The sequence below is a fragment of the Chrysochloris asiatica genome, unplaced genomic scaffold (assembly GCF_000296735.1).
Source record: "Chrysochloris asiatica unplaced genomic scaffold, ChrAsi1.0 scaffold00043, whole genome shotgun sequence".
In the NCBI taxonomy this organism is placed as follows: Eukaryota; Metazoa; Chordata; class Mammalia; order Afrosoricida; family Chrysochloridae; genus Chrysochloris; species Chrysochloris asiatica.
The window spans coordinates 8575074-8599117 of record NW_006408561.1 but is presented as its reverse complement, the minus strand read 5'-3'; the positions used below and the strand labels follow the sequence as shown (position 1 = coordinate 8599117).

Here is a 24044-nt window from a genome sequence, read left to right as displayed (position 1 = left end):
AGCAAATAGAAGAAATGAGGAGGTAAAAGAGCTGAATAGAAAATTTCAAAGTCCAGCTCAAGGAAAAGTCAGATATTATAATGAAGTGTGCAAAGACCTGGAATTAGAAAATCAGAAAGGAAGAACACGTTCATCATTTCTCAAGCTGAGGGAACTGAAGAAAAATACTGCAAGCCTTGGATTGCAATATCAAAGGACTCTAGGAGCGAAACATTGAATGATGCAGAAGGCATCAAAAGAAGATGGAAGGAATACATAGAGTCACTGTACCAAAAATAAATGGTCAATGTTAAAACATTTAAAAAGGTCTATATGATCAAGAGCCAATGATAATGAAGGAAGAAGTCCAAGGTACATTGAAAGCATTCACAAAGAACAAGGCACCATGAATTTGTGAAATACAAATTGAAATCTTTCAACAAAGTGATGCAACACTGGAGGCACTCACTCAGCTATACCAAGAGGTTTGGAAGACAACTAACTGACCAACTGACTCGAAGAGATTCATATTTATGACCATTCAAAAGAGAGGTAACCCAAAGGAAGGCAGAAATCATTGAACAATATTCACATGTAAGTAAAATTTTGCTGAAGCTAATACAAAAATGGCTTCAACCATACATTGACAGATAACCTCCAGTAGTTATAGCCGGATTCAGAAGAGGATGTAGAATGAGAGATATCATTACTGACGTCAAATGGACCTTGTTTAAAAGCATACAGTACTAGAAAGATTCTTACCTGTGCTTTATAGACTTACACAAATGTTTTTGATTGTGTGGCTCATGACAAGCTATAGACAACACTGCAGATAATGAGTATTCTGGAACATTTGTGCTCATGGAGAACCTGTAGTTAGATCAAGAGCCAGTTTTTCAAATAAGGGAATACTGAATGGTTTAAAATTGGGAAATATGTGTGCCAAGGTTGTATTCTCTCACTGTATTTATTCAATAATAGGAGAAGCTGGATTATATGAAGTAAAACATGGCATCAAGATAGAGGAAGACTCAGTAACAACCTAAGATATATAGATGATACATGCTTGTATGTGGAATGCAAAGAAGATTTAAAACACTTACTGATGAAGAATACAAATTTTGGTATGGGTTGCACCTCAGTATAAATAAATAAAAAAATCCTGACCACTGGACCAATAAATGACATTAAGATAAATGAGGAAAAAATTAAAGTTGTTAAAGATTTCATTTTGCTCTGATTAATCATTAATACTCATGGAAGTGGCAGTCAGGAAACCAAACAACATATTTCATTGGGCAAATCTGTTGCACAAAAACTCTTTAAAATGTTGAAGAGTAAAGATATCAGTTTGAGGACTAGGGTGTGCCTGACTCAAGACGTGGTATTTTCAATAACCTCATATGTATGTGTATGTTGGACAGTGAATCAGCAAGATGATAGAACAATTGAAACATTTGAGTTATGGTGTTGGAGGAGAATATTGCATGTACCATGGACTGCCAAAAGAGCAAATCAATCTGTGTTGGAAGAAGTACAGCCAGAATGCTCCTTGTAATTCAGGATTACCAGATTTTGTCTCTTTTACTTCAAACATATTAACAGGAGGGACCAGTCCATGGAGAAAGATATCATGACTGATAAAATGGAGGATCAGAGAAAAGAAGAAGACCCCCCAATGTGATGGTTTTGCATAGTGGCAGCATCAGTGGGCTCAAACATAGCACACATTGTGGTGTTGGAACAGGAGGGGGCATTGTTTGGTTCTGTTGTGCATAGAATCGCTATGAGTCAGTATCAACTCAATGGTACATAACAACAGCAACAATAGATGTTAAAACTAACAGTATGGTGGCTCTGTTTGACTTCCCTTGGCTTCACAAGGGAGAAAGAAAATCAAACTCAAAATCAGCCCTAGGCCAATTCCTATGAAGTGAAGTTCAGACAAACCTCAAATCTACAACCTTCTTCACCGTATTCTGACAGCAACCATCCCTCCCTCTCTTCTTTACATTTGGGTTTGATAATCCATTGTAATGTCTGCAAAGAACTCATAACAATAATGATGGTTAAGGAGTTATTTACTAGAGAAGTGAACAGTTTACAATTTGGGATCAAAACCAACTCAGGATCCAATAGTTTTTCCACTTGGGAACATCTCTTATCTGCCATACTGTAAGCACACCTCACCCTTATCCTAGGCTTCACAGTCATGTGGTCCCTTGGCATCTGCCCTACTCTTGCAAATGCTACGAAGCTCTTAGCCAGTCCGTGAACCACCAAAGGACACATTCTGCAAGCTAGCCTTCTGCCTATAGACACTCAGCTTTACTCAGCCCATAGGTCTAGAGCCTTCAGTTGCTCTTTCTTGATGCCTCTGCCTCTGTTGTAGCTGTTTTTCTAGGTAGACACATCACACTCCACTTATGCTCTTCCTACTTTGTGATCCTGGGGTCATACACTCCTGTATCTGAGACAGGTCCTTTGAAACCTACCTGGATGATAAAGCTAACTAATTCCTGCTTTACTGTCTTGTACACCTTATTTGCATGGCATTACCCAATTACTTGTTAGGAATTAAGAACACATTGGATTGAAAAGTCATATCAAGTAAATTCAAGAACCACAGTAGTTAACCTAAATATCTTGGAAAGTATTCTAAGCCTAAATGCCATAAAACATGATTACTTTTAGGATAAAGTTGTTTAAATAGTTAATATTTTCATTCAAACCTTTCTATTTAATTTCAGGTATGTCTCATTATGATTTTTTTTTACTTTTTAGAATTTCTCAATAATAGAACTTGTGCATAGTTCTTTTATGAAGGAAATCTAATCAATTTTTGGTAAATTAAGACTGTATCTTATCTTACCTTCTTTTGTCTTAAAAGATCTTTGCCTACCTAGGATGGATCTTTCAAAAGTTTCCTTGAAGCTACAAGGCCTCAAAGGCTGTGTACTGAGGAGATCTGGTATCACCCAAACTCCCCACCTTTTGAATCATGTTTAAGAACATCAGTTGGTCATACCAGGACAGTCACATATTTTTAAGTTAGCCTAAGTGTTTTGAGTCCTGGTGTGGCATGTGTGTTTATGCACTGGTTACAAGGTCAGTTTGAACTGCAAGGTCAGTGATTCAAGCTCACCAGTTAGTCGCTATGAATCAACACCAACTTGATAGCACTTAACAACAACAACAAGTATTTTGGAAGACAACAACAACAACAAAAAAGACAAATACTTTCCTTTTTACTATTCCCTTAGTGAGCATGTTTTCTTTTATTACAACTTTCACCTATTAGGAGAAACCAAAGCTCTTTAGCAATTGGGTAAATAAACCAATCAATTGTTAGCTTTCTCTCTCTCTCTCTCTCTTTTTTTTGCTTGGCCTCTCCTACACTACCTTTTTTTCTGTTCTGGAACTGCTGTTTTTGTTGCTACAAGGTGCTGTTGTCAAGTCCATACTGACTCTTAGTGATCTTATGCACAGCAGTACCAAACATTGCCTGGTCCTGTGCCAGCCTCACAATCATTGCTACTGTTGGGAGTATTGCTGCTGCAACTCTACAAATCCATCTTATTGTGGATCTTCTGCTTTCTCATTCGCCCTCCACTTTACAAAGAATGATAGCTTCTCCATAGACTGGTCCCTCCTTATAATATGTCCAAAGCATGAGAGAAGACATCTCGCCATCATGGCTTCTAAGGAATATTTTTACTATACTTATTCCAACACAGATTTGTTTATGATCTCTTCCAACACCAACACTCTAATGCATCAATGCTTCTATGGTTTTCCTTCTTCATCATCCAACTTTCGCTTACATATGAAACTATTGAAAATACCGTGACTTGATTCAGACACAACTTAGTGCTCAGGCAGACATCTTTGCTCTTGAACACTTTAGAGAGGTTTTGTGCAGTAGATTTGCCTAACAAAATATATCATTTTACTTCTGGACTGATGCTTCCATGAGTGTTGATGGTTGATCTGAGTAACATGAAGTATTTGACAAGTTGAATCTTTTTGCCGTTTATTGTGATGTTATTTATTGGTGAAATAAGTATACAGGAGCAAATCCAAGCTCATTATCGAAGTTCGTTAAGAATAGGTTGGAATGTTGCTTTCCTTACTTTTGAACTGTCAAAGAAAAAAAAATTTGAACATATTCAAGGGATACAAGTATTACTGGAAAAAAAAAATTGCATCCATACTAGAACAGATTTTAAAACACATTTTAGACAGAGGTTTATTGGTCAATTTTTTTGGAAAGAAAAAATAAAGCATAAACAAAGTGCTATCAGAGTACTTTGAAATAAAGATTAAAGGAGAAGAAAAGATTAAAAAGTCAGGAATGCAGAAGTAGGAGCTTGCAATGAAATAGTTTTGATTCAGATCTTATGTCACCCATATAATTTTGCCAGTCTCACAAACTCTGGCTAATAAATTACCTTGAAATCTTTGTAAAATATTTATCTTAAGTGTACTATAATTTCATTAGGTATTTTTCATCTTTTTATTTTTATGGATTTTTTACTACATGTAGAAACATGCTTGATAAGTAACATAATTGTTGTTGTTGTTAAGTGCCGTTGTTGAGTCGGTTCCGACCCATAGTGACCCTGTACAGGGTTTCAAGGCTGCAAATCTTTATGGGAGCAGAAAGCTTCATCTTTCTCCCGCAGAGCAGTTGGTAGTTTCGAAATGCTGACCTTGAGGTTCACAGCCCAGTTCGTAACCACTACGCTACCAGAGCTCACTAAGTAACATAATTATGTAATTGTTATTTGATGCAGAAATGGATTCATCAATCATTGTTCATCTCCTGTTTTGAATCCACCAGTGCACTTAGTTTTCAAATATCAAATATTTTACCGTTTGATAAGATAGCATAAGTGCTACATCTGGTGGAACTAGACAGAACTATATGGCTAACCCACTATCCTTTACCATCTGTCAGTTTGTCATACTATGGTGACTTGTGTGTTGCTGTAATGCTGGGAGATAAGCCACTGGTGATCTGAAATGGGCAGGTATTAGCTATTTTGAAATGTACAATCATATAGTTTACTATGCTGGGAATGTCAAATTTAAGAGGAATGGTGTAAGGTTCAGAAAGATCTGTTTTGAAGTACAATGATGTCTATGATGGGATAACATCTATATGCTGACAAGGAAGACCAGTTACTGTGACATAATTAACATTTATACACCAATCACCATATCCAATGACAAAGATATTGAATTTCACCAGTTTCTTTGCTCTAAAATTGATCAAGATGCATTGTTAATTATTGATGATTAGAATGTAAAAGTTGGAAACAAAGAGGTAGGATTGGTAGTTGGAAAATGTGGCCTTAGTGATAGTAACGTGCTGCCAAAAGCATGATAGAATTTTACAAGTCCAATGACTTATTCATTGCAAATACTTTTTTCCACCAAAATAAATGGAGACTATACACGTGGACTTCGAGTGTGACATAGTAGGATCAACACTGGACTGCTAACCACAAAGTTGATGGATCAAACTCACTAACCACTCTACTAGCTAAGAGTCAGAACTGGCCCAATGGCACTTAACAACACCATATTTATGTGGATGTCTCCAAATAAAATACACAGAAATCAAATTGACTGTATTTGTGGGAAGATACAATGGAGAAGTTCAACATCATTAGCCAAAACAAGGCTAGGTACTGACTTTGGAACTGATAATCAATTGCTCAAATGTAATTTCTGGCTGAAGTTGAAGAAAAAAAATTTTTTTTTTTAAACAAGTCCAGTTTGGTTTTGGTTTTGGTTTCTGCTTTTCCTTGGCTTTATTCCACCTGAATTTAGAAACTATCCCAAGAAAAAAATTGATACATTGAGCACTACTGGCTGAAGGCCAGATGTATTGTGGGATGGCATTAAGAACATTATGAATGAATAAAAAACAGAGTCACGAGGAAGACAGGAAAGAAAGAAATTAACAAAATAGATGTCAGAAGAGACTTTGAAGCTTCTCCTGAATGTAGCATATCCAAAGAAAATGAGAGATATGATGAAGTAAAAGAGCTAAACAGAAAATTTCAAACGATAGCTTGAGAAGACAAAGTAGATTATTATATTGAAAGGTGAAAGAAAAAACCTGGGGTCAGAAACCTAAAGTGAAGAACACACTCAGCATTTCTCAAGCTGAAAGATCTGAATAAAAAATTCAAGCCTCATCTTTCAATATTGAAGGATTCTATGGACAAAAAAATTAGACCTGATGTGGTGCTGTAGGATAAGCACTGGACTACTAACCACAAAGTTGACTGTACAAATGCACTAGGTGTTCCCCTATACAGGGTTGCTTGATTTGGAACCAACTAGATGGCACTTAACAACAACAACATGGACAAAATATCAAATAATGCAGAAAGGATCAAAAGAAGATGAAAGGAATACAAAGTTACTGTACCAAAAAGAATTGGTGAATGTTCAACCATTTCAAGAGCTACCGTATCATCAAGAGTCCTGGTGTTAAAGGAAGAAGCTTCACTGAAGACATTGGCAAAATACAGGGCAACTAACGAAATATAAATTGAAATGTTACAATAATCTAATGCAGCAGACTGAGGCACTAGCTCATCTAGACCAAGAACTTTGGAAGATAAATACCTAGCCCAAATCTCCTGCAAAAGACTCTTTTAAAGTGTTAAAGAGCAAAGATATCATTTTGAGTATTAAAGGATCCAAGTCACAGTATTTTCAATCCCTACATATGCATATGAAAATTGGCTGCCAGAAGAACAAACAAACCTGTCTTGGAAGAAATACAGCCAGCCAGAATTCTCCTTGTAAGCAAGGATAGCAAGAAATTGTCTCTGGTACTTTGGACAAGTTGTCAGGAGGGAACAGTCCCTCTAGAAGGATATCACACTTGGCAAAGTGGAGGGTCAATTGAAAAGAGGAAACTGATCAATGAAATGAATGGTCATATTGTCATCAAATATAGTAAATATAGCAACAATTGTAAAGGTGGCACAGGCCTGGGCAGTTTTACACTCTGTTGTGCTTTTTGTTTTTAAGTGCTGTCAAATCAGTTTTGACTCATAGCAACCCTTTATAGGGTTTCCTTGGAGCAGCAGATGAATTTGAACCACTGACCTTGTGATTCAAGCAGACCTTTCCATCCAGTGCATTATCCTGCATTATCCACCAAGACTCTGTTGTGCTTAGGGACACTATAAGCAAGAATAAATTTGTGCCACTGGGGTTAATGTGCAAAAGCCATTTGGATTACAAGGTCGGTGGCTCAAGCTCACCAGTCACTTCTTGGAAACCCTATACAGGGTCGCTATGGGTCAGAACTGACTCGATGGCACTTAACAACAACAAACAAAAACTATCCTTGAATTTGAAGAAACTCTTTACTATACCAGGTACTCTAATGCTCTCAGTGTCCCAGGAGAAATATCCATTATTTGTAAACCACAGACTTTAGTCTTAATCCCAGCATATTCTTTAATTCACCTAGGTTAGAGAAAGTTTGAGACATAACAATATTTTTAATTTAGACTAAAGCAGAAATAATATAGTATATTCTAAAACTCAACAGGGTAGCCCAAATTTCCTTCTTTCTTGAGATCACAAATCTCTATTACGCATTAATTTAATTAGCATTTTTAAGCACCTACTCTTTATTGCTCCAGTAATTGAGAATATACAGCAAACAGTAACCCTTCTTTAAATATATTATCTTTTAGCATATCTAGAGTTTGTCATGATATGACAACAAGAAAACAGAAGGATAACTCATGAAACTTAAGAAAACTGCAATGGAGTTCAGTGAACCTAGCTTTTGAAAAGTAGGAAGTTTTGTGGTCCTTCATTCCAGAACTTTGTGGAATGAAGAGAAAACACCATAATAAACCAAACCCAAAGAACTGCATTTGGAAAAAAAAATCTCAAGAGACTAAATCAAAGTCATAATTCTTTCTTTCTTTTTTCTTTAACTTAAAATTCAAACTCAATAGTTTGAACCCATAATATATATCATCACTATTTTTCAGAAATAGAATAAAGAAATGGAAAAATAAAAATGGACATTTTCTGTTCTTTCTAGAGATCACTGTTCAATAAATTTAATGTGTTTTTCTAGAAATTGCAAACATTTTTCAAATATTATTAAATATAGAAATTACTTAAAAAATAATTCAAATGTCAGTCTGGTGGTTTTTGGTACTCCAATTCCAGTCTAAGAGTTATATAGCAGTCTATTTTGCCAAAGAAGTAAACTAAATTTAAGAAAATCAGTGCAAATTCACTAGCTGCTCCAATAAAGATTTACAACTTCAGAAAGCTTATACAGGTTCACTATGAGTCTGAATCAAATTGATAGCAATGGTTTGGGGTTTTGGTATTATATTTTTCACTTTCTTGCAATGACCATTTTAGAAAATTCACTTTGTGTGTAATAATCTATTAATATAGAACACTTTTTCTATCATAAATTCTGAAAGTTACATATGTAGACCCATGTTGCTTCTTATTGTGAATGTATACACTCACTCTTTTTTTTTTTTTTTTTTAAACAGCACCCCATAGTGAGACTAAAAATTATTAGTATTGGTTTTATGGAGCTTAGATATAAATTGAAGATATTGGCTGTTACTTTTAATTGCAAAATGTTTCAGTAAGATTTTTTTTTTTTAATTTGTCTTTGCTATTTTTTTTAAGTACTCTCAAGTTGGTTCCTACTCATAGTGATCCTATATAGGGTATCTGAGAAACAATTGATGCGTTTGAATCATTGACCTTGCAGTTAACAGTCCAGCGCTTATCCTATAGTGTCACAGCAGGACTTTGCTTGTTAGCACATTTTTCTTTAGCTCCAGGTGTTCCTAATGTTATTTCATTTTTATTCTATGCATTTAAAAAATGTTCTCTTATCCTTGCTTGTTTTATTTCATTGTCACGTATCAGAAGGTATCACCTTGCTTTCAACTACAACAGTCATAAAGCTTGTCATCGTTGCAATAAGGGGTTTGTTGTTGTTAAATGCCGTCAAGTTGATTCCAACCCATAGCAACCTTGTGTAGGGTTTACAAGGAGCAGCTGGTGAGCTTGAACCACTGACCTTGCAATTCAAATGACTTTGCAGTCTGACACATTAGCCCACAGAGAATAGTTAAAGCACTTTCAGCAAAGTATGTTTGAACCTGAAATATTCACCATTTCCATATTGCTACTCCTGGTGTGGCGCTGTAGGATAAGCACTGGATCAGTTTTAACAACAAGGTCAGTGGTTCAAACTCACCAGTCACTCCTTGGAAACGCTATACTGGGCTGCTATGAGTTGTAACTGACTCAATAGCACTTAACAACAATAACTCCTGCCTATAGTAAACTACTGGGTTTCTTTCTTCTTTATCAGATCCTCTATTTGAATTAACTAAGCTAGCTGCCTCTGTATTGTGTCTTGGCAATGTCTCATGCCCTATTTGAGTCAACTTCTGAATCTTATAAGTTCAATTTACTCAAGTGATCATGACTTTCTATTTTTCTTTTTCTTAACTATATGCTATAATGTAACTCTTCTATAATGTGGGAGCCCTAAGAGTAGAGACTATATTTTCTATTTCTTTGCTTAATCTAAAGTTTCCCATAACATTAAAGCACTCTTGAATTTTTTAGTAAAAAAAAAATCAAAGAAATGTTGTAAGAACTATATTTCTGTAAATTTAATATCATACATGTGCAACTTTAAGCATGCTTCTACATGCTAAAGCTTGTCAAATATATTTTAGTTCCTTTTTTAAAATGATAAGATAAAATTAATAATAAACAGTAACTCCAATATATTAAGCTTTAGTATGGTGCAGAGAAGTTTAACGGCATAAACTTTTTATGAAATAAATAACTGTTAAATTATGTTCAGTATTTAAATTATACACTACAGCTTATCTCTACAAATAAAATTGTCTTTCCTGATATTAAGCAAGCCAACAAAAATATAAGTGGTAGATGTCACTGGTTTCATTAATAAAGAATGAATTTCTTCAAAAGAAAAAAAAAAAAAATGTAGTCCAACAGATATTCCGTGAATATTAAACTAGTTTACAACACAATACACCCTGCTTATTAAAGTTTCTGGAACTTAGATATTAATTTTTTGAATGAAATAAGACTTGAGTAACTATAGAATTGATTTAAATCAACTTTTTTCAAGTAGTCTCCATTGGACTGACACAGAACGTCAATCTGTTCTAAGGCTTTCCTGGCAAGAGTTCAAGAAAGTTCTGTTTCTTTCATGAGTGAAATTCCAATTTGAATTATCTTCCAGCATAGATACATTAAGAGAAAATTCTTGTGCACATGACTTGATTAAGTCTGTCAGCATAGTCTTTGCTGAACCTCTCAGGATTCTCAAAGGACTGAATTAGATAGGGAAGTAAGTACAACATATTGTTAATTCAGCATCCTGCCAAAACTTAAAAGGTACTAGATAGATGTGTATTGAAATATGTAAAAAGCTATAGTTCAAACTAATTAAGAAAATTTGATTTGCTGTTTCCTAATTAATGTAACTCAGTCCCTATAGACTAGCATGTCCTCTGAGCACCCCAAGCACTCATTGTTTGAATTTTTTTAATTTAAAAAGTTTAAGTGGCTATGTTAGTCTCAGTTTTGTTTATTTAATATATTCTCTCTGGTGGACTGAATTTTTAGTTACTTGATAGCAGGTCAATATCTTTTTATATTTACAGTGTACATTTTGAACTTGACCAAGTCCTTTCCTTCTTCATTTACTCCTATTTGTGTGTTTACACTCATGTGCTCCCCAGAGAAAAGCATGCTCTGCTCTGCAATCTGCTATTTTGTTTCTCTGTTGCTGTATGAGCTGAATCAATTCCAAGTTAAGGCAATGCTATGTGACATACAGAACTGCCCCATTTTCTCACATTTATGGAGGACATCACCAAGTCTTTTCACCTGAGAAATCACCAGGGGGTTTGAATCACCAACCTTTTAGTTGTCAACCAAGTGCTTAACATGTGTGCCACTAAACTGCTTTTTGTTTTGTTTTGTTTCTCTGGTGCTTTTCTGGACTTCTGGTGTTACACTGTAAGATCAGTACTGGACTGCAAACCAAAAGGTGGGCAGTTCAAACCCACCAGCTGCTACTCAGAAATCCTATACAAATTTGCTATGAGTCAGACCCGACTTGACAACATTTATAAACCACAGTACCTTTCTGTGTTTGGACTCCTAGTATGGTGCTGTAGGATAAGCACTAGACTGATAACCACAAGGTTGGTATTTCAAATTCACCAGTTGTTCCTCAAAAACACTATACAGTGTAGCTATAAGTTAGAACCAACTTGATGACACTTAGCAATAACAAAAACAGTGCTTTTAAAGAGCTCTGATGTGGCACTGTAGGATAACTGAAAGGTCGGCAGTTCACACCTGCCAACTACTCTGGGAAACCCTATACAGAGTTGCTATGAATTGGAACCAACTCAAGGTATACAACAACAGAGTGCCTTTCTAAGAAGCCTTGATGGTATAGTGGGTTAATTGTTGGACTACTAACTGCAAGGTCAGTAGTTCAAACCCATCAACAGCTCTTCAGGAAAAAGATGAGACTACTCCATAATCAGAATTCTGGTGTGGTACTGTGGGTTAATGCGCCAGACTGAAAAGCTGTTTGAACTGCATGGCTGGTGGTTCAAGCTCACCAGCTGCTCCTTGGAAACCCTACACAGGGTTTCTATGGTCAGAACCAACTTGACGACACTTCACAGCAACAACAACAACAACTCCATAAACATTTGAAGTCTTGGAAACCCAAAAAACGTAGTTAAACTCTGTCATCTCTGGTTGCTATCATTCGTGATTAACTTGATTGCCATGAATTTGAGTTTTGGTTTTAGTAGCTCTCTATTTATCTCAATGTCATTTAATAAATGGTTCAGATTATAGGTAAATTGGGAAACAAGTTCAAAACATCTTTTTATTATTTATTGCTTCTTATAACATATCACATAAGATAGAGTCCTGGTGTGGCACTGTACTATAAGCAATGGCCTTCTCATCACAAGGTTGGGGCCTCAAATCCACCAGATGCTCCTTAGAAACCCTAGATAGGGTTGCTATGAGCCAGAACCCACTTGACAGCACTTAACAACAACAAAAACAACTAGAATATGGTTAGATAGATAAAGTTAACAACTGAAATAAGGGTTATAGATTATTTGAGTATTACTTTACTACGGACTTTTTAAAACATAAACATAGAAAACTTGAAGTATAGTGCCATGGAGTAGGTTCTGACTCAAAGTAATCCTCTATAGAGTTTCCAAGGCTGTAAGTCTCTCCCAGAGCAGAAAGCCACATCTTTTAATTGGTGGGCTATAGCCTCCAACTTTGTGGTTATCAGTTCAGTGCTTATTCTTCAGCTCTAATGCATTCATAAGTAAATTGTTGCCTTGTGCCTTTCAGTCAGTTCCAATTTATAGCACCTCTGTAAAGGGTTTCTGAGGAGCAACTGCTGGACTTAAACCATGTTCCCTGTGGTTAACAGTCCAGTGCTTATCTTAAAGTGCCATTCCGAGATTCCAACTGTAGATTAGACAGAGTAAAAAGAAGGCTCCCAATCTCTGGCATTGCAAAATAAATGAGGTCCATGATATTCATCAGAGATTGATATGGCATTTACAACTGAATACTGGATTTTAGCAAACCACCTAGAGTCAGATCCTATGGAGAACAATATGTGCTTGGGGATATTGATAACTTCTCAGGCTCTATGCAATTTGGGCAAAATAATTTTGCTTTGTGTTTAGAAAAAGTGTTAAATAAGAAAATGTAGAATTAACAAGGTCTGAGTGAGAGTAGAAACTATAGCTATTATCTAACTGGAATAACAAAACAGTCAAAGATCACAAGACATGAAACATAAGAAAATATCCAGAAAGAAAGTTGGGAATAAAAAAGGAGAGGAGTGGGTATCTGGTCAGTAGGGTATAATGAAGCCAGGGAAGCAGTCATTATTATTGATGCATAGCTCCATATTCTGACAATCATTAGAAAAACTCCTTCATTTTGTCACCCAATGTGTATAGAAAACCAACTCTGGCAGATGCTAATTTTTTTTGTCTCTTATTGTCAAAGACACCCTTCTGTAATCTGCTTTGTAGTGTTCATGCTAGACAGAGCTCCACAAACAGCTTTTCTCCTTTGTCAACAAGGAGTAATAGAGAACAAGTAAACTGATTTTTTTTTTATTCAGAAGTAGTCCATCATCGTGCCTTCCCTCTAGTCTGCCTTCATATGGAAGTTCAGTTGAAACCTGTCTGCTGTGAGAGACCCAGCTGGCATTTAAAATACCTGTGGCATAGTTTCCAGAATTACAAAAACAGGCAAGCCCGCACAGTACAACAAATTGACACATGAATGATGGTAAATGACTAGATAGATATGCAAAATCCATCCTAGTAGTGTGAAAGCACCCATGAACCATAATGAAACAAATGAATTTTTAAGAGTTTATTTGTGGACTCTGCAATTTGAAATTTATATAATTTTCACATGTCATGAAATCTATTTCCTTGTTTAATATTTGTCAACCATAATAAATAAATTCTGCTTTTATTGTGGTTAAACCCAGAACTACGAACTGAAAAGTCAGCACTTTTCCAACAGATCACGCACTCCTATGAATGAAAAAATGGCAGTCTATTTCTGTAGAAATGAGAACCTTGGAAACTTCTCGCATAATTTTACTCTGTACTATAAGCTCATGATGAGTCAAAGCAACTAAATGACAATTGATTTATTTGAAACCATAATGTAATAAAAGTAGTTTTTCATGACTTGATTATATTTTTAATGTTTCTTTTAAAACAGTAAAACTATGAATGAGTGAGTGCTTCCAGTGCCGCTTTACTTTCTTGAAAGATTTCAAAGTGGTAGCAACAAAGATCTCAAAAGTAATAATAATTGTAAGGATGGCACATCAACTTATTTATAGATAGTTTTAAATGTTTGTAAGAAATAATGAGAAGTTGCATCCCAGCATTAATTTTGTTAAGTGCCATCAAGATGTTTCAGACTCATAGTGACCCTGTATATAGATAGGGTTTTCAAAGAGCAACTTGTACCACTGACCTTGTGGTTCAAACCAACCTTACAGTCTAGTACATTTACCCGCAACATTAATAGCAGCATTAAAAACAAAACAAAACAAAAAAAACAGAAAATAACAAATGCTAGCAAGGGTGAGGAGAGACTGGGGAGTCTCCTACATTGCTGTTGGTACTGTAGAATGATTCAACTACTGTGGAAAATAGTATGGCACTTCCTCAAAAAGTTTGAAATAAATACTGTATGATCCAGTAATTCCTCTGCTTGGTATAGATTCTTGAATAATAAGAGCCATGACATGAGTAGATATATGCATATCCATATTTATCAAAGCACTATTTACAATAGCAAATACATGGAGACACATAAATACCTGCCAAGGGAAGAATAGATAAATAAGTTTTGGTACATAAACACAATGGAATACTATGCAGTATTGAAGAATAATGATTACTCTTTAAAACATCTCATAACATGGATAGACCTGGCAGACTATATGCAGAGTGAAATTAGTCCATGCCCAAAAGCCAAGTATCTTATAAGACCACTCTTTTAAAAATTCAAAAAAAAGTGTTTCATGTTAAAAAATATTATTTGATGGTTACCAGGTAGAAGGGAAGAGAGAGTATCTCATAGGTCAGAGGATAGACAGAAACAAGAAGGTTGGCAGAAGAATGATGAAGACAAGTGAAGAACAGGGAGAAATATAAATATTAAGGGGCTACAGATAAAAACTGTTATAAGCACAATCCTGCAACAATAGTGTTCTATGAGTAGAAAAATGGACACATATATAGGCTGAATGTGTATGGGATAATAGGAATATACCCACAAATATATGTGTCCTGACAGGATATTTGTGCATGGATATAACTGCCACAAATGTACCTATGAATGTGGTGGCATACAGGGGACAAAATGGTGAAAACTTCTTGGACATTATCAAACACTACCAGAAAGTAAGTTGCTGGGATCTCGGGGAACACCATGTTCAATTAGCATAATGTTCTACATCTCACTTTGGTGGGTAGTGACTGGGGTTTTAAAATTCATGAGAGGACATCTAAAATACAACTATTGGTCTCTTTATGTGCAGCAAAATGAAGAAATATGAAAGTGAAGAAATTTGAAAACAATTGTTCAGTGGATTAATGAAAATGTGAATATCAGCCTCCATAACTCAAAGATCAGAATAAATAAATGATACCCAGCTACCAAGTGTTCTGAAAGGAATCACATTAGAAGGTACTGAATAGAATGGGACATGTTGAGGAATAGAACTAAAAATTACAAAAGAGACCAGGTTTACTGGTTAGAAAGAGACTGGAGGAAACTAGAACTATGGCCCTGAGCTACGCTTCAGGTCTGGAAAAAACTCACCCTTATGGATCAATTTTTAACCAAGCAGTGAGTAGGTAGGTGCAAAGAGGGGACATCAATATTAGTGAAGTATTGTCAACCATTCAATATCAAAATGGCAACATTTACTTTGGGACAAATTTCAGAAGGGTTGGGAAGAAAGGTGGAATGGAAATAGGAGCCATAAGGAGGAAGCTGGATAACACCATGGGGATAATTGCATCATATTAGAGCTCATCATGAAAGTGATTGCATCTCAGCCACTAAACCATTGAGAATTGTGGTCAAACCAAGTTGACATAAAACCTTAACTATCATAGACCCAATCACAAATCTTTCATAAACAGTACTCTTGAGAAAAAAGCAAATCCAAATTATTGCATTGAGTTGATTCAGACTCATAGAGACATTATAGGGCAGCATAGACCTGAAAAATAGTATTTCCATGGTTACAAATCTTTATACAAGTAGGTTGACCTTTTGGTTAGCAGTTGAGAACTTATACATGGTGCTTCCAGGATTCCTTATTTATATTTCTTGAGTCCTGGTGTGGTGCTTTAGGTTAATGTGCTGGACTGCAAGGTCAGTTTGAACCATAAGGTTGGTGATTCAAGCTCACCAGACACTCTTCGGAAGCCTTATACAATGTCACTAGGGGTCAGAAACAACTCAACGGCACTTAACAACAATCCATAGAATAATGAACCCTGGTAGCGTAGCTCATTATGAGTTGGGCTGCTGACCACAAAGTCAGCAGTTTGAATCTAACGGCAGCTCTGAGGGAGAAAGATGATGTTTTCTGCTCCCATAAACAATCACAGTCTCAGAAACCCTACACAGGGTTGTTATGTGTTAGAACCAACTGCAGAGCATACACTACCACCACCATCACCATCCACAGAGTAGACAAAAAAGGTGGCAATCTACTTCCTACTTTGTCCTATAGGATCACTATACTTTGGAATCCATTTGCTGGCAACAGGTGTGGATACATGGGAAAAGGCAGGTAAATTTTGAGGTGTTGAGATAGGTGTGTGTCATTGAGACAAGGATATTTCAGGTGATTATTATTATACATTACTAAGAATAATTGTCTGGCAGAAAAGCAACACCATTCAAAACTTCTTAGGTAGCCTGAAAGTTGCGGTGTGCTCATTTCAAACAAACAAAATGGTGCTAGGCTTGGAGAATATTTTAATACTGAAAACAAAATAATGAAGCAGCTATTAGAAATGAATGTAATTTTTCCAAAATATTTTTTGTACCTTCTCCAATTAAGTGAACATGAGTAATTTGGGGGATCATTATGGTAAATATATATATAAATGTTTATTTGAGCTCTGGTAGCGTAGTGATTACGAATCGGGCTGCTAACCACAAGGTCAGTAGTTCGAAACTACCAGCTGCTCCGCGGGAGAAAGATGAGGCTTTCTGCTCCCGTAAAGATTTACAGCCTCTGAAACCCTGTACAGGGTCACTATGGGTCGAAACAACAACATATATATATATATATAATGTTCAATAATGTAGTAAATATATATATTAATATGCTAAATGATATATTCAACATATGTATACATATTTATATGTTCAATTATGTAATCAATTAAGTTCAGTTGGAAAGCAATTTGTGTTAAAGCATTAATAATGACTATTAATATATATACAAATCTTAACAGGATACTAATTTATATACCATCTTTTTTGTGTGTGTGTTTGTGAGTATGTATGTGTGTATCTGTTGAAGCATGCAGTTGTCAACTGTAAAACTACTATATTGAGAATTGAATTTTAAGGAAAATATATTTTTTTAATGTTTTATTGTGAATTATGTGATAGTTTACATGGAAGAACTTTAGTTTTACATTCGTCCTATCGTATATCGTTTAATTGCCATGGTTACAACCCCCTCCATGCATCATCAACCAACCAAAGGTTATACACTACAAGCCTGCACCCTGGTAGTCAACACACAGCTCCTCTGCCTCTCTGGATCTAAAGTCCCCAGCTGTTCCATCTCTCCAGCTGTTCCATCTCTCCACATCATCGTCTCTGCCTCCATCTCTGGTGTCACTGCTTCTCTGGGTAGGGTCCCGCTCTCTGTTCTTCTCCATTGATGGTCCCAGTGACCTCCGCTCCTAGACTAAAAAGTTAATCACTCTCCTCCTTGCTATAAAACGTCTACCTTTACACTTCCAACCCTCACCAGCAGTCCTGATAACAATTATTCACTATTGTATCACAAGAGACCTATCCTCATTTCAAGGAAAAAAAAATTTTTTTTTTTAAATCACCAAAATAGAGTGACAGTTGAGCTTATCTTGATCCAGGGTGATCTCCTGTGTGTCACAGTAGTAGTGTATTCTTTAGTATTTTCAATGACTGAATTTTGGAGGTAGATTTCCAGGCTTCTTTTCTAAGGTGTTTCTAGGAAATTCAAAACTCTAGACCTTAACTGATTGCACCAGCCAATAGACTGCAGAAGCACTTTTCTCCTCTGAATGCCTCTGTCCTCTACTCTCTCTTCTTTTTCTTTTTCCTATTAGGTGTTTCTTGGAAGTGATTTAAAGGTTAATTGGATAATCCTCTATTAGAGGGTGGTTTAGATTCTGTATTGAATGCATTTATGTGCTGCACTTATTTATTCAAGAGATTTTTAGCATCATCATGGCAGCTTCATCATATTTATACTTAATAGGTTTTTAATGAAAATTGGCTAACTGAATTAATTAAGGTTAAAGTATTGAATTAAAAAAGACTTTAAGGCTTTCTATTTTTATTTTTTCAACAGATTTAGGTTGGCTGTTTCCTTTAGATTTTGACTTACAATGATTCTTTGGTCTACCAATGTGAATATGAAAGGAGCATGAATTATGTCATTAATTAAACTTTCTGGAAAGTGAACAAAAAGTTTGTGGTTTATTTAATATTAAAGAAGTAATTCAAATGTCATTTACAATATATCTTCACAAAAGAAGAGCTATTATCTAGTCATATTTTTCTGTCAGTTCTCAGGATATGTATGTCGAGGTATATTGTAAGTGCTTCCATCTAGACTTCAAATGAAAAAGAAATGACTGTCAGGCTTAGAATAAAGGTTTTAAAAATTAAGGAAATAGAAGATGCAATCTAGTGGTATGGCTAACATAAAAGAGAGGAAAGAGCAAACGGACTATAAGGTTTTTGACTGAACAAAAGTATTTAAGTTTAAATGTGTGGAATTTTATGCAAAGATAGTGATCAATGATGAGGAAAATGTAACCCCAAGACACCGAAAGCTTGTATCTCTAAATCCATTGGAGTATATGTAGGTAGCATAGTGATTAAAATTAAATCAAAAAGCTTTAACCATTAATTTCAAAGTAATTTTAATTATGGTTAGAATTAATTTTAATTGAATTTTAAATCATCTTACTATGACAATTGCTGCTTTTAATAGGCAAAACTTTTATTTTAACCTAATTTCTGAAACATAAGACTACTAGGAAATACTAAAATTGTAAATGCACTTTTGATGTCTCTGTGGATAGTCATGAAGGGAATGGTTACTCAATAACTTGAATATGACAACTTCTGCAAATAGCATATGTAAGCTTCTCTAAAATTATGTACAAGAGTAAATAAAAGAGAATTGCAACTAGAGTTCCACTTCACACATATATGGGTTTCTTCCAAACAAAGCATGTTTAAGCATGTCTCTGAGATCAGTGGATGGTTGCAGACGTGTTCTCTTAGCAATACATTTGTCCTTGACTCATTGTTGTTGCTATTAAGTGCCATCAAGTCATTTCAGACTAATAGCAACCCTGAATAGGGTTTCAGAGCAGCAGCCAGTAGGTTTGAACCACTAACCTTATAGTTCACAGTTCAGTGCTTATCAACTAAAGTCCTTAGTCTCATGACTTCAAAAAAGAATGTACTATAATTTTGGCTTGGTATAAATGGACGGGAATAGAATTATTTGGGGAAAGGATAGAGAGATAGAAACACCATCTTCAGAAATTATAGACAAAGATGAAAGCTATGTTGAGAAACAGTAGATTCATACTTTGATATTTTTGTTTGATAAGTGTTTCTATGATTTTGTAGCAATTAACTTTTTACTTATCCATATTATCTATGACTGCTGAGTTATTTCTGTTCTTATATAAAATATTTTTATTAGTTCATAATTATTTTGGAAATGTATTCGTTTAAAAAATGAGAGAAAAGTAAATTATTTGACAAAAAGTTATAAGTATAATTTAAAAACTTGGAATTTGACAGGGGTAAACATTCCTAGTATGTTTCAATTAATGAATTGCTAGCTAATTGACTCTTATGGTGAACTAGAAGTATCCTACATAAGATTTTCACTGGCCAATTTTTTCAAAGGAGAATGTCAGGTCTTTCCTCTGAAATTACTGCATGCACTTGAATTGCAAACTTTTTGGTTAACTGGCAAATTTGTTAACCATTTGCACCACCTATTGATTCATATTGATAACTAAAAAAACTATAATTTAGCAAATCATAACTTTTCCTTTACTATAAATAACCCTTTGTTTAGTTATCAGGGACTATATCCTTCAACTATTTTTGTGTGTGTATCTACAGCATACTTTTGTGATCCCATTATCTGCACATCAGCTTATTTAATAAATTACATTATATGCTGTTGATGGTCAATCCATTTCATTCTAATGGCTTCCCATTGCTGCCCCATTAAAATATAGCATTTCAGACCCATTACATTCCAATGGTCAGTCATTGATTTCCTTCTTTATTAAAACCACTCAGCCTCAACATGAAACCTAATCAGGATGAATCATCACATCCTTTGCAGAATGAAATGGAATATTCCTAAATTATTTTATGTGCTTTGAATACACATCATACCTTTTAATGGTACTAAAATAAAATTGCTATTCCCATTGTAAAAAACAAAAATGTCTGTATTTCTATCTAGAGGTCATTAGTATGAATAGAATTTTTCATGACTAGGTTCAGTTCTATCACTTGTAAAATTGGTCTTTCTAAGGAGCCCTGGCAACATAGTGGATTATTCACACATTGGCAGTTCGAGTCCACCAGACACTCAATGGGAGAATGAAGAGTCTTTCTCTTCCCATATAGATTCATTGCCTAAGAAACCATATCCAGAGTTTCTATGAGTTGGGATCAACTCCACAGCACACCACTACCACCACCACCATGATCAGTGGAAAGAGAAATGGCAGCATTTGCTACTGTATATCAAATATATCTCCTATTTTTAGAGTATACATTTCATAGTTTATATACTCAAAAATAGTACTTTATTTTTCTTACCTCATAGCCTACTCTTATTTTACATAAATTTGTATACGCACAAAAAAAATTCATGTGTCTTGACAATGTTCCAAATCTCCATTTTTATGAATTATCAATTGGGATCCTTTTAGTTGAATTTTGAAATGTAAAGACTGCTAATTGTTTGTTGTTAAGTGACATTGTGTCAATTCTGACTCATAGTGACCATGTATAGGTTTCCTAGGAACAGCTGCTTGGTTTGACCCACCAACATTGTGGTTAGCAGTCCAATGCTGATTCTAAAGTGCCACACCAGGATTCCTCATGATTCTAAAAGAGAGCATATCCGATGACCAAACCTTTGTATATTTAAAAACAAGTTATTTTAAAATCAGCATTTGTTAATAACCTTTCTCTTATTAGAAACAGGAAAAAGAATGGCTAATTTACATTATGGTATTTCAGTATTTACTCTTCATAAATTATAAGAATGGCAGTTAAAGATATTTTTATTTTATGCTTTGTTTGGAGAAAACTAACTGCTCAGGTCCTATGGTCTGAAACACATAGAAAATTTTACCTGATACCCATTATTTTAGTTTCAGTTGATGCAAAATGAAAATAAAATTTTTAAATCTATTAAGTAGGTTTTTTCCTCATTATTTCCTTATGCTAATTCTCATTTTACTCTCAAAGTTTTATTAATATTTCTTCAAATATCTCTGACCTTTACCAGGTCTTGGTTGGTACAAGTCTCTGAGATTCAAGATACTTGGGACCAGAAGTCTACTGAGGATTTTCACAGATGCCTATTTTCACTTCAGTCTGAAGGTTCATTTCTCTTATTAAATGATTTAAGGTTAGACAGTGCCAGAAGGGAATTATTATCAATTTGTGACCATGAAACTACATGATAAAATAGTAAGTCTGCCATAAGAAATAACAATGAAAGAATATTTTAAGGACTCAAAGTTATATTACTTATCTATTTAAAATGACAGTGAAGTAAGGAACATATTCAAAGGCTTAATACCTCTAAGGGCCTCACGTTAGTCAATGTAGACTAAATAAAATGCAACCCACACTATTTTTCAGACTTTTATACCCTGGTAATATGAGAGCCCTATCTGAAAAAAGCTTGCTCATTTGTCTTTAATTTTAATCCAGGGAAATATATAAGAGCATCTTCAAATTTGTGTTCTTTTTTCTCATCACCAGCCTTCAAACTTTTGGATACAAACTGTTCACACCAGTAAATACACCTTCCTTCTTCTCCTGAAGAAGAAATGAAGTTCAATAATTCTTTCACTTGCTTAATTGCTGCCTAAGTTAAAGGATGAGGATCAGAACCACTCTAATCTGCCATGGATATATCTATTTTTTTCATATATCTTACAATCTACTACTTGTACAAGTTATTTTGCTACATAATATAAGGAGGAAAATACAGAGGAGAAATGTTCCTTAGTAAAAATATATTTGGTAAATTGGTTTGGGAAAATTAAAACTATATACAAACTATATGATTTGACAAATGTTGAAGCATGCAATTATTTGTTGAATTCAACAATAGCTATACTCTGCAACCCACATGGAAAGATTAAACCTGAGTATGGGTGATGGGATATTAGAAAAAAAGAAAGACACAAGACACAAAATGAAAATAGTAAAGTTGAAACCAGGTGGAACACAGCACTCTGATGGAGATACTGTCACACAGACCTAGTGCCGTTAGTTTATTATATACACAAATCAAAAGAAAGTGTTGGGGGAGGGAAAAGAATTCAAAAATATCTGGTGTTATTGATGTAAGCAGTAAGTGGGATTTTATTAAAAGAATGTTTTAAAATTATTTTTTTAAATAAAGGTGATAAATGGTCAGTTGGCGCTAGAATTGCTGGTATTGGAGGACTTGGAAGAAGACTGTGAAAATTAGCAACAAGATTAACATCAAAACAATAATACCAATAAGGAGCCATGCCGTATGGACAGTATGTTAAAAAGATTAAATCCATTCAGTAGTTCCTACAAGGTCCTGGCCTCATCCTCAGGGGCCAGGACTTCATTTCTACTGTTTTGTACAGCCATAATCTGTTTATGAAGTTCTCTTAAATCCAAATTTATACTTGCATAATACCTTGAAGGTGACTTGAAACTTTATTCCACTCCCAATCAGAAGTGTTATATGGCAATGCCATTACACAGAATGAGGCATGGCATTCACTATCTTGTCTGTATTTAAGGGCTTCAATCTGATTTCCTAGGCCAATTATGGTGGCCTCTACTGCATTTAATTTTATTTCCAAGTTGTGATCTATGTGTTCGATATAATATCAGCACATCCTGTTTCTGGTTAAAAAAAGAAAGACAAGAGGTGAGGTTACATGAAACACAATTTACATTATAATGTCCCTCTGCAAAGGGATATTGGCTGGTCCTGTTACCAGTACATAGGGGGCCTTAACACAAGCATAAATGTAATGAGCAGTTTGTCCCACCCCACCCCCCCAAAGATCTTTTATGCTCTTACTGGTCAGGTCCTATTGCAGGTCTTAAATGCATAGAAATTATAATTAATTACTCTGGGGGCCACAACCAATCTCCATAAATCTCTCTGCAGATGCCTGTTGGAAGTTACCATTACAGATGCTGATGACTTTCCTCTCCCACTATCCTTTATTCCTCTCAAAGCCTGTTGAACTGGAGACAAAGCAGGCAGAGCATAAGAAATCCAATCCCTTGATTTTGGCATTAAATTTTTAAGCATTTTCAGTTTCATGCTGCCAGCAGTAGCTTCAGCCATAGAAAGTACAGCTAACTGAGGTCTTTTTTTCTCTGAGTCTGTTCCTTTGATGTATGTATCATTGTACCATAATGAGACTGTTTTAACCACTGTAGCCATGTAGAAATTTTTGAAATTGGGGAGTGATAGACTTCCAAATTTGTTATTCTTCTTAAGTGCTTTGCTCATCTTAGGTCTCTTTCCTTTCCATATGAAGTTTGTAATTGTTTCTTTCCATCTTTTTTAAAGAATATTGTTGAAATCTAGATTGCGATTGCATTATATATGTAGATTGCTTTAGGTAGTATTGACATTTTCACAATGTTAATTCTTTCTATCCAGGAGCGTGGCATCTTCTTCCATTAGTGTAATTCTCTTTGTGTCTTATAGTATTGTTTTCTAGTTTTCTTGTGTAGGTCTTTTGTTTCACTGGTTACATTTATTCCTAAATATTTCATCCTTTGGGCACCTATTATAAATGGTATTGCTTTCCTAATTTTCTTTTCAGTGCTGTCATTATTAGTATAGAGGAATC

General features: G+C 35.0%; 1 pseudogene; it reads right to left on the bottom strand.

The window, feature by feature from the left end:
- Positions 1–23629, bottom strand: part of LOC102827388 — a 144727-nt pseudogene extending 121098 nt beyond the window's left edge.
- Positions 23630–24044: the final 415 nt, after the last annotated feature.